We start from the raw sequence: 16513 nt of genomic DNA, 5'->3' as shown, positions 1-16513 counted from the left end.
TAATAAATAGGGGCAGCACCTGTGGCTCAAAGGAGTAGGATGCTGGCCCCATATGCTGGAGGTGGTGGGTTCAAACCCAGTCCTGGCCAAAAACTGCAAAAATAAAAAAATAAAAAATAAATAATAAATAGAATATTTTCCATATATATTCTATAGAATATTCTGAAGAATATTGCCATATGCCATTGAAAAGATAGAGTAGTAGATATGAGGTTGTCTGCAAGAAAGTATTTATAATGAAGATTATTACAACGTCAGCAGGAGAAAGGGGAAGAATGAAATAGATAATGAGCACATTGAAGAATATTTTCCAGCTTCATCCATGTAAAAATAAAAGAGGTAAAGTCCCCATCTGTTTTAATGCTGCATAGTATTCCATGGTATACATATACCATAATTTATTAATTCATTCATGAGTCAATGGGCCCTTGGGCTTCTTTCAAGACTTGGCAATTGTGAATTGAGTTGCAATGAGCAATCTGGTGCAAATATCTTTGTTGCCAAGAGATTTTTGGTCTTTTGGATATACATCTAGTAGAGGAATTGCAGGATCAAACAGCAGGTCTACATTTTGATTCCTGAGTGCTCTCCAGACTTCTTTCCAAAGGAACATTTTAGCTTGTATTCCCACTAGCAGTGCAGAAGTGTTTCCTTTTCTCCACATCTATGCCAACATCTGTAGTTTTGGGATTTTGTGATATGGGCTACTCTTGCTGGATTAGATGATATTTCAAAGTGGTTTTGGTTTGCATTTCTCTGATGATTAAAGATAATGAACCTTTTTTCATGTGTCTGTGGGCCATAAACCTGCCTTCTTCAGAGAAGCTTCTGTTCATGTCTCTTATCCACAATGAAATGAGATCACTTGTTCTTTTCTTATTAGTAAGTTTGTTGGGAACATAACCTGCAAAAATCCTCTCCCATTCTGAGGACTGTCTATTTGTTTTGCTTACTGTGTTCTTGGCAGTGCAGAAACTTTTTAGTTTGATTAGATCCCAGTAATGTATTTTTGATCTTGCTTTAATTGCCTGGGGGGTCCTCCTCATAAAGTATTCTCACAGGCCAATTTTTTCAAGTCTTTCCCCTTCACTCTCTCCAAGAATTTTTATAGTTTCATGTCTTAAGTTTAAGTCCTTTAACCAGTGAGAGTCAATTTTTGTTAGAAGAGAAAGTTGTGAGTCCAGTATCAGTCTTCCACAGTTTCCAGCCAATTCACCCAGCACCATTTGTTAAATAGAGAAGCTTTTCCCCAATTTATATTTTTGGTAGGCTTACCAAAAATCAAATGATGATAAGTGTCTGGGTTTATCTTTTGGTTTTAGATTCTGTTCCATACCTCTTCCTCTCTATTTTTGTGCCAGTACTATGCTGTTTTGATCACTATAAATTTACAGTATAGTCTGAACTCTGGTAGCATGATACCTCCTGATTTGTTTTTATTTCCGAGTAATGTCTTGGCTATTTGAGGTTTTCTTCTGTTTCCATATAAAATGAAGTACTAATTTTTCCAGATCTTTAAAGTATGACATAGGTACTTTATTTTTTATTTTATTTTATTTTATTTTTGAGACGGAGCCTCAAGCTATCCCCCTGGGTAGAGTGCCATGGCATCACGCTCACAGCAACCTCCAACTCCTGGGCTCGAGCAAGTCTCCTGCCTCCGCCTCCCAAGTAACTGGGACTACAGGCGCCTGCCACAACGCCTGGCCATTTTTTGGTTGCAGCCATCATTGTTGTTTGGCGGGCCCAGGCTGAGGATTCGAACCCGCCACCTTAGGTGTATGTGGCTGGCGCCTTAGCTGCTTGAGCCACAGGCTCTGAGCCGACATAGGTACTTTAATAGGGATTGCATTGAATCTGTAGATTGCTTTGGGAAGTATAGACATTTTAACAATGTTGATTATTCCCAGCCATGAGCTTGGTATATTTTCCCATTTGTTAATATCTTCAGCTATTTGTTTTCTCAGAGTTTCATAGTTCTCTTTATAGAGATCTTTCACGTCCTTTGTTAGGTACACTCCCAGATATTTCATCTTCTTTGGCACTGTTATAAAGGGAATAGAGTCCTTGATTGTTTTTTCACCTTGACTATTGCTGATATATATAAGGCTACAGATTTTTGAGTATTGATTTTGTATCCTGTGCTGCTGCTGTATTCCTTGATCGCTTCTAGGAGTTTTGTAGTTGAGTCCCTGGAGTTTTCCAGATACATAATCATATCATCTGCAAAGAGTGACAGTTTGATCTCCTCTGATCCTATTTGGATACCCTTGATTACCTTCTCTTGCCTGATTGTGTTGGCTAAGACTTCCATTACAATGTTAAAAAGTAGTGGAGACAATGGGCAACCTTGTCTAGTTCCTGATCTGAGTGGAAATGATTTCAATTTTACTCCATTCAATATGATATTGGCTGTGGGTTTGCTATAGATGACCTCTATCAGTTTAAGAAATGTTCCTTCCATACCTATTTTCTTAAGCATTCTGATCATAAAAGGATGCTGGATATTATCAAAAGCTTTTTCTGCATCAATTGAGAGAACCATATGGTCTTTGTTTTTTATTTTGTTTATGTGATGTATTATATTTATAGATTTACAGATTTATAGATTGGTACCCTGGGATGAAACCACCTGGTCATGATGTATAATTTGTTTGATGTGTTGCTGGATTCTGTTTGCTAGGATCTTATTGAATATTTTTGCATCAATATTCATTAGAGATATTGGTCTATAATTTTCTTTTCTTGTTGGATCTTTTCCTGGTTTGGGGATCATGGTGATATTTGCTTCACAGAATGTGTTGGAGGAGTATTCCTTTTTCTGTTTTGGAAAGGGTAAGTAACATAGGTACTAGGTCCCCTTTAAAGGTTTGGTAGAAGGCTGATGTGAAGCCATCTGGTCCTGGGCTTTTATTTTGGGGAGATTTCTTATAGTTGATGCTATTTCAGAACTTGATATAGGCTTGTTCAACATTTCCACTTCTTTCTGGTTAAGTCTAGGAAGGTGGTGTGTTTTCAAGTGTTGGTCTATTGCTCTTACTTGAATTATTGCCCAGAATGTAACAGAATCTTGTGTATCTACAGCAAGTTTCTTTGTTCCTAGTATAGAGTGAAATCTCAGTAAGCATTTGTTGAATGCAGAAATTAATTAATGGCTAAATGAATAACGGTGAAAGAAAGAAATCATTTTGTAAAAGTATAAAAAGAATTATAGAAACTAGCACATGATTATTTTTGTACAAATAAAATATTATTTCACCCCTACTCCTACACTGAAGGAAACGAAAGTTCTTAAAGCCAGGGTCCATAATACAGTGATGCTATCTTCCTTACACTTTCTCAGGTACATTGTTATAATAGAGCTCTTCTTTTCCCTCAGATCTCTCCTTTAAGTTTTAGCACAAATTGAAATGCATTCAAAACTACCTCTGGATATTGTTTTCCATGATGAATATTTATTTTCCATGAGATCTTTAGTCTTCATGTGTACACCTTAGACCAGTGGTTCTCAACCTGTGGGTTGCAACCCTTGTGGGGGTCAAATGACCCTTTCACAGGGGTCACCTAATATCAGTTATTTACATTATGATTCATAACAGTAGCAAAAGTTATAGTTATGAAGTATCAACAAAAATAATTTTATGGTTTGGGGGTCACCCCAACATGAGGAACTGTATTAAAGGGTCACAGCATTAGAAAGATTGAAAACCACTGCCTTAGACTGAGTTGAAGGAAATGATTAATATTCAACCATTGTTAAAATTAAATAACTATTTTATAGGTTTAATAATATATTTTAGAGCTTTAACATATCCAGTAAGCTGCCCCTGCTAACCTTGTAAACACAACTTGCATAAACTAGTCCTACTCCTTGGACAGCTCCATTTTCCTACAATATTTATATTCTCCAGTGTTCACAAATATCATGTAATGCAGAAATTGTAACAGAGTGCATGAACAATTATATCAATTAGGGTGTGTTTTTTCTTTCTAAAGTTTTATAATGCCAGAGGCAAGAATAATTATTTATACTCCCTTTTACTCTTTCCAAATTAGGCAGAATATTCTCATCCAATATTAAGCTTGCCACGTACGTGGACATTGTATTGAATTTGACACAAAAGCAATATTTGCTTTTCTTACGTGGCAGTATCTTCAAATATATGTAGTCCTTGGAGGTCTTCACAAAAGTTTTAAATTTCCTAAATTCAATACACATCATATTTGTCACTGAAATGTAATAGATATTTCATGTATTTTTAGGCTTAGGAAAATAGGCAATGTAAGTTCATATTGAGCTTGTAAAGGATCTTTGAAGATAAAGTGGCAATCACTAAGTCAAAAAGAAAATGAACTTAGAACATTTTTCTCGAAGAAAGCAAGAAAATGTGACATTAAAATATATCACGTTTTCAGGCTACTATTCCATCTTTCTCCTACATGTATACCTAAATATTGATATGCAGGTAACAAATTAAGAATAAACATATTGGTGTGTAGCTAAACATCTCTTTAAATTTTACAAATTGGTAAAGTATTTGTAATCACTATTATATAAGTTATTCTGTGAGATAACTCAAGAAATTAGAGTTGTATGATATGTGAGTGAGTGTATGGTTGTGTAGTTTTTAAAGAAAGGCTTCAACAGCTCATAACATGGTTATCCAGAAAGTAGAGTTTTCCCCATGAATAATAAAGAAGCCCATTTTCTAAAATCTGTGCTACAGAAATAGCTACTGAATAAAGTAGAGGATCATGACTTTTTTAAGAATTGACTTCCTTCTCTTTCTAAACACTTAAAATTATAATTAACTCATCTAATTTTTTATTTCTTTTAATTTTTTGATTAAATCAAAGCTGTGTACATTAATGCTGTCATGGGGTACAGTATGCTGGTTTTATATACAATTTGAAATATTTTCACCAAACTGTTTAACATAGCCTTCATGGTGTTTTCTTAGTTATTGTGTTAAGGCACTGGAGCTGGAACATATTCTTCTTAGCAAAGTATCTCAAGAATGGAATAAAAAGTATGCAATGTACTCAGCCCTACTATGAAACTAATTTATAGCTTTCATATGAAAGCTATAGCCCAATTATAGCCCAAGAATATGGGGAAGGGGGAGAGGGATGCGCGGGGAGGGGGCAGGATGAGAGGAGGGAGGGTGACTGGTGAGTTCATCTGACTTTTTAGACTGAGGTGCTGATATAAGATTCCAGGTTAAAAACACTGAAAACTTCACCGTTGACAGTGAGAATTCTCTAGCTGGGTTAAATCAGTAATGATTTTCATTTAGAATAATTAAGAATAAGATAAATGTAGATTTTTCAACACAAATACTCAATCTCTCTTTTCAATAGTTTTTAGCTCCTTAAAAGTTTTACACATCTGTATTTTTTGAAGCCATAATTATTTTCTCTGATTTCAGGAATCTACTACTTGCTGGTAATAAAAGTTTCCATGAGTACCTCTGAAATGTTTATAATCAATCTGATGAAAGTTCTTAATACTATGAAAATTTCTTAAAACTTAACATAGATCTTCCTTTTTGCGGTTTTCATAACATATGATTAGTCATAAATTGTTTAAGAATTCCTTGCTTTCATTTAACCTCTCTACTCTCTAAACTCTAATTTCTGAGCTAGAAAAATGTGCTAATACAGGAGCCAAGGTGTGTTCTGGCTTGGGTTGCAAAAATCTGTGAGGGAGAATCCAAAAGCAAACCAGAAAACTTGCACTTCATTACATCTGCATTAGGGTAAGAAGTCTAGTCTCCTCTCAGAGTTGTTTTATGAGGTGGTAATGAAGGGAAAATTCTCTGGCCTAGACAATAACACATATTTTAAACCAGGTTAGAATAGATGGCTTCAACATACCTAACTTAACTATAAAAGGGGTTTGAATGACATCTTCTGGCTAAGAGCAAGTGGATATTTTTAAAATAAAAAGAATGGGACCAAGACATATTAATGAATTTACAGAAACTATCCCTCCCATGGCACACTTAGTGTACCCTCCTGCTGTCCTTTCTTCCTCTCTCCTAATAAGCTCTAAACATTTAAAAAAAAATACACAGAATCTTTGGTCACTTCCTGGTCATATTAATAGTTGTCATAATATTAATCCTGACACTTTTGATTGGTTAAAACAAACTAAAAAAAAAAAAATAACAATAGTTTTCAGGTTCAGTTTTTAAATTAAAAAATGCTTTCTCATGCACATGTCGTGAATTCTTACAATTCAGTTCGAAAACTTAGGCTTAGTAACTTAATTTACTTATCCAAAATCAGATGGAAGTAAAGAAGTTGAGAAGAGAACCTCTAAGACAGAATATGAATCGAAAAATAAATAATAAAACTTTCAGTAAAGCTAACGTAACACTTTGGTTTGACTTATGTTTTGAGAGAGATCATTTCTTACATTGTTTAGTGAATAGTAAGTACTCAGCAATATTTAAAGAATGAGAGAATAAAGTACTCAGTGAATCAGATGACCTACATATTGCCACACTACTTTATATGAGCTTTTAGGGATTTGAGATGCTTGTGGATACAAAAGTACAGGAGAGGTGGAGAAGGGAAAATTGCATATGATCTAAAGCAGAAGATACTCTAGAAACCTTTTTCATTTATTTAAATAAGAATAAAAATGGCAGTTTGGAAATAGAAAGAATTTAATATACACATATTTTATTTTTAACTCATACCCTGAAAATGAAGATGATTTTCTCCTTTAAGAAAACACTGGTACACCACAAAGGATACTTTTAATCCATAAAAGGAAGGCACAATTATCACAACTTAGATAATTACATGAGCTGTGATTTTTTTTTTTTTTTTTTTGTAGTTTTTGGCCGGGCCTGGGTTTCAACCCACCACCTCTGGCATATGGGGCCAGCACCCTACTCCTTTGAGCCACAGGTGCTGCCCAGCTGTGATTTTTTAAATGTTGTTTTATTTTCATAATATAGTAAATGTTAGTTGTTGAAGACAATGGAAAAATGATCATGTCTTTTATTTTATTGGTTAATACTTTGAAATATTAATTTTTGTGAATGAAATATTTTACATATAAATTTTATGTTTAAAATAATATATATCTTTTTAAAAGGAAAAAAATGGTGCTTCTGCAAAGGACCTACACTTATGATGTTGACAAATGAACGCGGAAAGCTGATGTTCGGCTGCCAATTGTTCCCAAGGATAGGTAACTCAGACCCCACTTTTATTCTGAATAGTACATGCTTAGATTGAATGCTGAATGAAGCATGATGGAAGAACTCAGTGATGAGGAAAGATAAATGCTAATTAACTTGAACTGATCTGATTCTCTTCATTAGTGCTAAATATTCCTCAATCATCCTTGCCTACAGATCCAAAAAGCACAATGTCTCAATCTAGCTTGGTATATTTAGTAGCATACAGAGTCATGTCTGGCCTCCAGGAACTTCCTCAGATACTTGATTCTGAAGCTTGGGGTAGTCCCCAGTTTAATACCTGAACTGATTCTATTCAGGTTGTAATCTGCCTTAATTGCTATTAAGATATTGAATTGTATAAAACAGCTGTTAAATACCATTTGTGACTTAGCAAGAATCATTATGTGGAGTAGAAAAGGGCATTAAAAATCAAAATCACCAAGGGACTTGAAGAGAAATTTCTCTAAAGAAGATGGGCGCATGGCCTACAGATGAAAAAATGCTCTCCATCCTTAATCATCAGAGAAATGCAAATGAAAACTACTTTGAGATATCACCTCACTCCAGTAAGATTAGCCCATATCACAAAATCCCCAAACCAGAGATGCTGGCATGGATGTGGAGAAAAGAGAACACTCCTACACTGCTGGTGGGAATGTAAACTAATACGTTCCTTTTGGAAAGATGTCTGGAGAACACTTAGAGAACTAAAAATAGACCTGCCATTTATCCTGCAATTCCTTTATTAGGTATATTCCCAGAAGACCAAAAACCACATTACAACAAAAATATTTGTATCAGAATGTTTATTTCAGCCCAATTCATAATTGCCAGGTCATGGAAGAAGCCCAAGTGCCCATCGATCCACGAATGGATCAACAAACTGTGGTATATGTACACCATGGAATACTATGCAGCCATAAAGAAAGATGGAGACTTTACATCCTTCATGTTTACATGGATGGAGCTGGAAAATATTCTTCTTAGCAAAGTATCTCAAGAATGGAAGAAAAAGTACACAGCCCTATTATGAAACTAATTTATAGCTTTAATATGAAAGCTATAACCCAATTATAGTCTAAGAATATGGGGAGGGGAAGGGGGAGTTGAGGGGGGGATGGGTGGAAGGAGGGTGATTAGAGGGATCACTTCTATGGTTTATTTTACAAGGGTACAAGTGAATCTTTCTAAGAGTAGAGTATAAACATCTTAACACAATAATTAAGAAAATGACATAAAGGCTATGTTACCAGTTTGATGAAAGTATTTCAAATTGTATATGAAAACACCACACCGTACCCCCTGATTGCATTAATGTACACAGCTATCATTTAATACAATGAAAAAATAAAAAAAAAATTCAAAATCACAATTTACGTAGAGACCTAATCTCAGAATTTGTCTAGCGTTTCTGAAGAGAAAGTCGTACAGAAGATTTTTAATTCTGAGATGCATGATGAAAATTTATTGTCACAATTAAGAAATGATATTCTAAATATAAATTGGGATTTATTGTCCAAAAAATAATTTTCTAGATGCTTTAATCTCCTCATTTCACCCAAAATGAGTACAGTTGATAAAATGTTTTCTTGAAGAAATTTCATTAATAGATTAATGGGAATAAATCTGTGGCAACTGTTGCAATGGGGTGCTTTTTTGCAGGGTATATCACCAGGTTATTTTGAAGTGCTTCCATGGAACCAGTTCTGATGTCTTCAAATGACTAGGAAAATGCTGCAAGAATGTGGGAGCAGATTCCTATGAAGACGCAGTTCATGGTGTGCAAATGATGAAGTATCACCGATGGTCTGAGACCTATTCTATACAGAACCCTGCCACGTCTATCCAGGTGTCACAATTTCTACTAGGATTATAGCATTCGTTAATGTCCCAGAAATAAGTTTATGGATGTGGGGATATTATATTACAACTGACCACCTTGAGAGAATATAATACATGAAAATCTCTAGGAACTGAACATGTAAAAAAAGTATTTTTATTACTTGAATTTAGGCAATCTAGGCTCTATAACTGTGTCAGTGAAAGAAATAATGATGTTGAATTAATAGAAGAATCAGAGTAAGACATTACTTTCTCCTGAGATATTTGAAATCAACTAGAACTGATAACATTTTTTTTCAAATGTCTTTCTGCATATGTTTTGGAGGTCATCACATTTCCTTTGAGATTAATAAAACATATTTAGCCTTACTGAAAGTTGTCATGAATAGATAGATATTTTGTAGTTACATGGAGAAATTTACACTTATCATTTCCTGTAGGCCAGCCACAAATTTCTTTGGAAGGAACTGATCATGATTTAGAAAAGGTTATTAAAGACCTTCATATAGTCATTATGATTTTAAAAGATAAAGATGTTACAGTGTTAATGGAACTAACTAGCAGAAACTGGGTATGTTAGATATTTACCATGGGCCAATATTAAGTAGTGCATCTGAGAGAATGGAGCTGTTACAATCTTCTTTTGTTTTTTGTCATAAAAGAAGCAAGATATCAGTTATGTGTTAAAGCTTGGTGTAATAATAAAGAAACAAAGTAAACAATTTAAAAATACTGATTATCTACATTAAAGTAGAGCCTGAATCGCATACACCTATGTTGGAAATATCGGCAGTTGAACACTAGTTACTTGCATGCATTTTTTTCAACATCCACAAAATATTTACTTTATAGGGTCAAGAAATCTCATAAATAAGTCATTTTTTTTTAAATGACACCATCTTATTTTAACTAGAAATTAACTGGTTAGATTTTAGTAACTGGCTATTCGGGAGGTAAATATCAGTATCTAAAAATGATGGTATACTTTCTAGAAATGACCAAATATGCAGAAATTATAATGAAAAAGTAGATAGATTTGAACACTTGACATTTAAAAGTACTATGTGGCATAAATAAAATGTGAACGTTTACTTCCTAATGCAGTATTTTAAATTATTATATTTTGTAATATATTTTCGAATTTATTAGCAAAAATAATAGAAGGCTCTTCTACAATTTATTTGTATGTAAGGTGTAAGATAAGGATCTTCCTATTATGTTCTCCTTATCAGTAGCTAGCATATTACTAATGTAAATTCTGTTTATCATTACATTCTATTACATGTAATTACTACTACATGTACGGTTTACAGATAAACGGGAAACCTGCATTTGCTATAACCCTGTTCAATTAAAGGGTTAATTTTAAAGTTCTTTTGATACTGTAGGGAATGCATTGGCTGTTTCTAGCCTATTTCGTTCTTGTATTATCTATGTTTTTCTGATATTTTGACAGCTCGGGCCTTGCTGAGTTTAACCCATCTTGTGCCCCTCCTGGGTCTAACTAATTGCTAGAAATAGCAAATGATGTGCTGAGGAAAATGCTTTTGCCAGACAAACAAACCAGTTCAGAGCTTACCTATCCTTACCATCTTCTCTTTGGGGCTCTTATACTCTGGGTCTCTATCTCTCTTCCCTAATGACCCCAGGTGCAGGTACCAGACAAGTAGAGACAATTTCTACACCCCAGAGCCCACTGAAATTATTTAAACTAGCCAGTCCTAAATCTGTTCATCCGTCTTGCCCATTCCTTCCTGGAGAAGCCACGGTTCAGGCCCTCATTTTTTCTCACTCTGTCTCCTTACTAACCGTGGTGCCCCCTTGTGGCCCTGCATGGTATGACATGCCCCTTTCTCACGGGAACTTTGAATTACAAATTGTGTTTTCAAGGCCAGTCATCTTCTGACTTACTGACCTCACCATACCTTAATAAAACCTATGTTTTAAAATAGTTCCACTGATGTCTCTTTCTAATTTTTTTAATAGATTTTTATTTTTGTGTGTTTGTAATATTTTGTAACATTTTGTAATGCAAAGATGCCTCATATGAGTTTATGGGAAATAATCACTGGTTTCTGACCCCATCATCAAAGTCTCATAGCTCTTTCCATGCACCTTTTTTTTCCCGTGCACCTTTGTTTTCAATGGGTGTCTTCTCAGGATCCTTTCATCCTTGTTACAAATCACCTGTCTTTCTGTTCTCTCACACTGGGTATAAACCATCTCCTCCTCTCCAGACCCCCAACAAAATGGTCTTTATTATAAAACTTTGACATTCAAGACAGATTCCCTCTCATTATGAGGTAGTCTTAGTTTAATTTAATAATGATCTAGCTGGAAAAAAAATGGTTTTATTTATTTTCTTGCAGTTTTTGGCCGGGGCTGGGTTTGAACCTATCACCTCTGGCTTATGGGGCCAGTGCTCTAGTCCTTTGAGCCACAGGCACCATCCAAAAAATGGTTTTATTTTATCCTGACTCAGTCATAACATTATTCAGTTTAGTTAAGGTAAATTAATGGTATAGACCTCATGGAAGTCAACTAAAAACACTAACAGTAAAATAAACCTAAACATCCATGATTATCTAAAGTAATGAGCAACTTCCGACACTTAATGAAATGCTGAAAGTATCTATTTGTATGTGGAGTCACAAAGCAGTAGGAGAATCCTGTCTTTGTCAACAAGTTAGTCTACATGATGAATTTTATGACAAATGTCACAGCAAACAATATACTATCATGCATATCAGTGATAATTTTGCTTCTCCCTGAAAATAGTATGCTGAAATTTATCATTGACGAAGAACGTTAAATATGCATGATCACCCCTTTTGTTTAACAATTTGTTTTTCAAACCACTGGGAGTTCTGAGGAATATATAAGTTAGGCAAAGCTCTTTTTTTTTGCTCTGAATCTTCAAAGGAAAGAATCCTTCTTGTGACAAGTTTTCGTTTTGTGGGTTTATAATTTTAACAAGTAATAATTGTTTGAAATCTAATGTGGGACAAAGATTTCAGATTCCTACATGCTTTAAAATGCTCTGCTACTGAAACATGAAGATAGCACACTGGCGATGTACTTTCTATAGACGTTATTGTCTTAATATGCTTTTGATATTAAACCCCCCCCAAAAGAAAAAAAATAGAGCATTTATGCAGTGCAGACAGTTGGCTTTCATAAGCTATATCTTATATTCTAAAAGTACAAAATTTATATATGAAACATATAGTACCATAATAATACCATTATGGACGAATCAGTTATTTACAACCAAATAAACAGCAAATATCCTTGCATTGCTAAACTATGAGTAGAAAAATAATACATTTAAGACTTGGTCTGTGGTGTGAGAGGCTACTATGAAGTCTCAGAGTGCTTCATAAAAAGATCAATGTTGTTATATATTTGATTTAATAAAGGTTTAGGAACAACAGTTCTGCATAGGCACAGTAGCCACTGTCTATGATGTAGCATTTGACAGCATCAAAACAGCTACTTGAAATATATCAAACACTATTACTGCAGATTAAGCACCAGCCTGCATATTTGAACTGCTGAGAGCTCGGAATTAGCTGCACTTTTCCTATTAATGGTAAAGTGAAACTAATCCCTTTAAATGTCCTGAGATGCTATTCAGCTATATACCTACTGTTTCAATCCTATTGTAATTTGATAAATAATAAAGAGACTAGTAGACTAACCACTTAATAATTACATAGAGTGTATTTTCAGTATTTTTTTTAGTAACTAAAATTTTACTCTAATGTTAATTTTGTTTATTTAATTGGAGGGAGATTTTCTGGTCTGTTCACACAAAAGTGTCCATTTTGAAGTGTGTTATCACTGCAACCATCTATTAGACTCTACCCAACAGGACAATCCTATCAGTTAGGTGCCCTTATCTCCATTTTAAGGGGACCAACTATAGGGGACAAAGGTTACTCTGGGGGAGGTTGGCAGGCACGACTCACATCCCCACTGTTGGGAGTGCTAGCCATAGACTGCTTTCAGCTATGAGCCCCACAGGGACTTTCTCAGCTGAAGAGGGCTCCTCACCCAAGGTTAAACCTTTTCTCTCAGTGGTTCTCATCCAATGACTGATAGATACTAGAATATAAAGACTTGGCCATCACTGAAGAGCCACTTGAGCTCCAGAGCTCTGTGTTTGTTCATCTGGGGCTTTGTTCAGACATCTCTCTCCGCCCACGCCTGCTTCTTCCCCTCTTTTCCACAAGTGTTGGTCCCAAGGGCAGGCCTTCATAAAATCCTGAATGCTAGACTGTCTTAGAATCTGCTTTCTGAGCAATCCATCCTGCAGCCCAGTTACTTATGCCCAAGGTCATTTAGTTAGTAGGTTAGCAACACAGGATTTGAACTCCTTTGTTCAACACCAAGCCTGCTCCTCCCTACCTGACACTCACTGCCTTCTCATCCTACAGAGCTAATTCACAGATTGTTTCATTGCGTCATCCAGATCTGCCCAAATTCGATTCCTTCATTAAGCCTTTCAGTGGATGACTAAATTTTCTCTGGATTTAGCCACACGCAAATGATCACACAACTGTTTAATTATAGGCATGTGGCAATTGCAGTTCTAATTAAATTAATGCCTTCCTGTAGTCCCCTTTCTAATTAGCCCTCTCACATCTTTTAAGCTTTATTTTACTTTACAAGCAGTTAAATTGTATTGTTGTTCTAGTTGTGCATACACATTTGGTGGGGTTTCAAAGGATGACCCAGAAATGTGTTTTTAAATATATCACGCCTACATTATAGACACAATATTTTTTCATTTGTACCTGTTCAGATTTACTTCAAAAATCTCTGGCACACTTTAACTGGATTTGTATTATCTGGAGCCTGACAGCTCTCAAAATAAGGTTTTAAATATAAAAGCAATTTCTAAGCTTTCAGCAAGATCATAACAATAGATCCATTTGCTTGCGGAATTAGCATCATACCTCAACACTATCAATATGTCTGTGTGGGTTAGCAAAACATATCTTGATTACAGCAAATGTTCCACATCTCAAAACGACTGTCCTCTGCATGCATCATGACTAATGAACACACTCCTCTCTCCAAAGAGCATGGTTTCTGGAGGAAATAAACTGGTGTTAGTAACGTGTCTTGATTGTTCAGATCCCCCATTCAATGAAACACATAGATGATTTTTATTTGTTATCTGAGCCTGGTAGAAAATAAGTCTAGAATTCACTGTTTTTTTCAGATTTATTTCTCAGAAATACCATTCTCTGAGCATGCCGCAGAATCTACATGGCTAACTGCCCTGTGATCTGGGAAGTTATTTTATCAGAGCTGCTGCTGCTGCCTTTAACAGAAAATGGGTGGGGAAATTCTTTTAAATTAATTCTTTGGGCTGTTCTGAACCCAGACCTCATCCCCACCTTCAGACGTGCACCTCTGTCCTGGACACTAGAATGGCTGTTTGAGTTTGGACTCAGCTGTCAGCCTCTCCCACTGGTGTCATCTCTTTCTCTTTTTTTTCTCTTTCTTTCTTTTTTTTTTTCTTTCTTCTTCCTTTTTCTTCCTCTTTCAAAGCCCCATTGTTCCAAAAGCTCAGCAATGGGCAGGGACTGAGGAAGTCTTTGAAAGGAGACCTCGCTCTACTTTGCCATGGGGCTGAGCAGCGCTAAGCAAAACCCACCTCACATCTGTCTCCATCACGCTGAAGCGAATGAACTTTTAAACAAATGAGCTGCGTGTTTTTCTCTAATGCTTATTACTAGCTGTGCAGTGAGGCTGCACCGATTTCAAAAGCTTTTCAATTCCCGTACAGAACTGTGAGGCTGTGGCAACGGTGCTTTGAAGAGAAAACACCGCTGTTGGGACAGGCAGGCAGCTTGGGCTTGGCTCAAAGACCTCCAAAAGTGACAGGGAACAGCGGAGGGAATGGTTCTGGCTACAAACAGTTCAAGAAATTAATATAAAAGAGGCTTTCCTCTGTCCCCTACTGCAAATATTTTCTCTTGCGAGAGGAATCTTTGGAACTTGTCATACATACAAATTCTCTTTCAACTTGAAGGGGGTAACTTTCATGCCAGTCTTTGGTATCATTCTGGATTTTAGACATTTTAAGAACTACCTTTGATTTTATTGCTGCAGCTAAGCCTTTCTGTTTTTACTAATTTAACATTTCTTAAGCATTTTTAAGAGAGTGTTTCTTTTTTTCTACTTTTTTATTTATTTTTATTTTTTTTGCTTCTTTTTATTTTCCAAAAAGTCTGTTTACAAGAATTAGGGATTAAACGAAAATATTTAAGGTAGGGACACAAACTAAATTTTACAAATTTAAGTCTTTCACATAAAAGGAATTCACAACACAAGCCTCAATCAATAGGATTTGGGAGTGCCCTCTGGTATGTTAATTGGAAATCATTCTAGTCTGTTCTATCAAGGAACTTCTATTAGGTGGCCTTGATTAGGACAGTTCAAGTTACACCCTCTACCTAAAAGCGATGAAGCTATATTTCTTCAAGGGTATCTTATCTTGTAGTCTGGACTTTTCACTCTTTTATCTTGCCTGTTATCTCTTTGATCCAAATTAGCAAGATTTAATGTTGAAATTTAGGATAATTCACAAATTCGGAGCAAACAGAAAAAAAAAAGTCTCCAAGGAAGAATAAAGGAAAACTGTAAGTTCAACATTTCTGAAATTGTGGCTACTGCCATATGTTTTCATGGAAATTTTGGAAAATCAAAACATTACCTTGTAGTACAAGGAACATTCATAAAGACTTTAAGTTTCCATAAAGGAATTCAGCATAAAGTTACAAAAAGAATCAATTTGTGAAATCAGTTAGACTAGGATTTATTGCTAGTCTGCCACTGTGGATGAAGCTTTTGGTCAAATTTCTTATGACCTCTGTCTCTCATTTTGCATGTGTAAAGTGAGAAAAAGAGAAAATAATTTACTAGATAGTACATCATTGGTAAATATTACTTTTATTTTTCTCCTTTTAAACACTTTAAAATTTTACTTATTTATTTATTTATTTATTTAAAGAGAGAGTCTCAATCTGTCACCCTGACTAGAGTGCTATGGCATCATCATAGCTCACAGCAACCTCAAACTCTCAGGCTCAAGTGAGCCTCCTGCCTCAGCCTCTCAAGTAGCTGTGACTACAGGCCCCTCCCACTGTAGACCCTTCCACAATACTCCACTAGTTTTTCTATTTTTAGTAGAGATGGGGTCTTGCTTTTGCTCAGGCTGGTCTTGAATCCCTTAGCTCAAGCAATCCACCTGCCTTGGCCTCCTAGAGCGCTAGGATTACAGGTATAAGCCATCGTGCCTAGCCTAAAATTATAGTTCAAATATACTTCACTTAAATTCTCAAAAAATGTTTGTGACTGATGTTTACTAAATCACTACTGTCTAACTTTTTTCACCGATCAGATTGTTGTAAATACTCTGTCACTGTTTCTCATGGTACAGTTTGGAAAATCAACTC

Source organism: Otolemur garnettii, unplaced genomic scaffold (assembly GCF_000181295.1).
Source record: "Otolemur garnettii isolate 467f Iridium unplaced genomic scaffold, OtoGar3 scaffold00163, whole genome shotgun sequence".
Taxonomy (NCBI): domain Eukaryota; kingdom Metazoa; phylum Chordata; class Mammalia; order Primates; family Galagidae; genus Otolemur; species Otolemur garnettii.
This window is presented reverse-complemented; position numbering follows the sequence as displayed.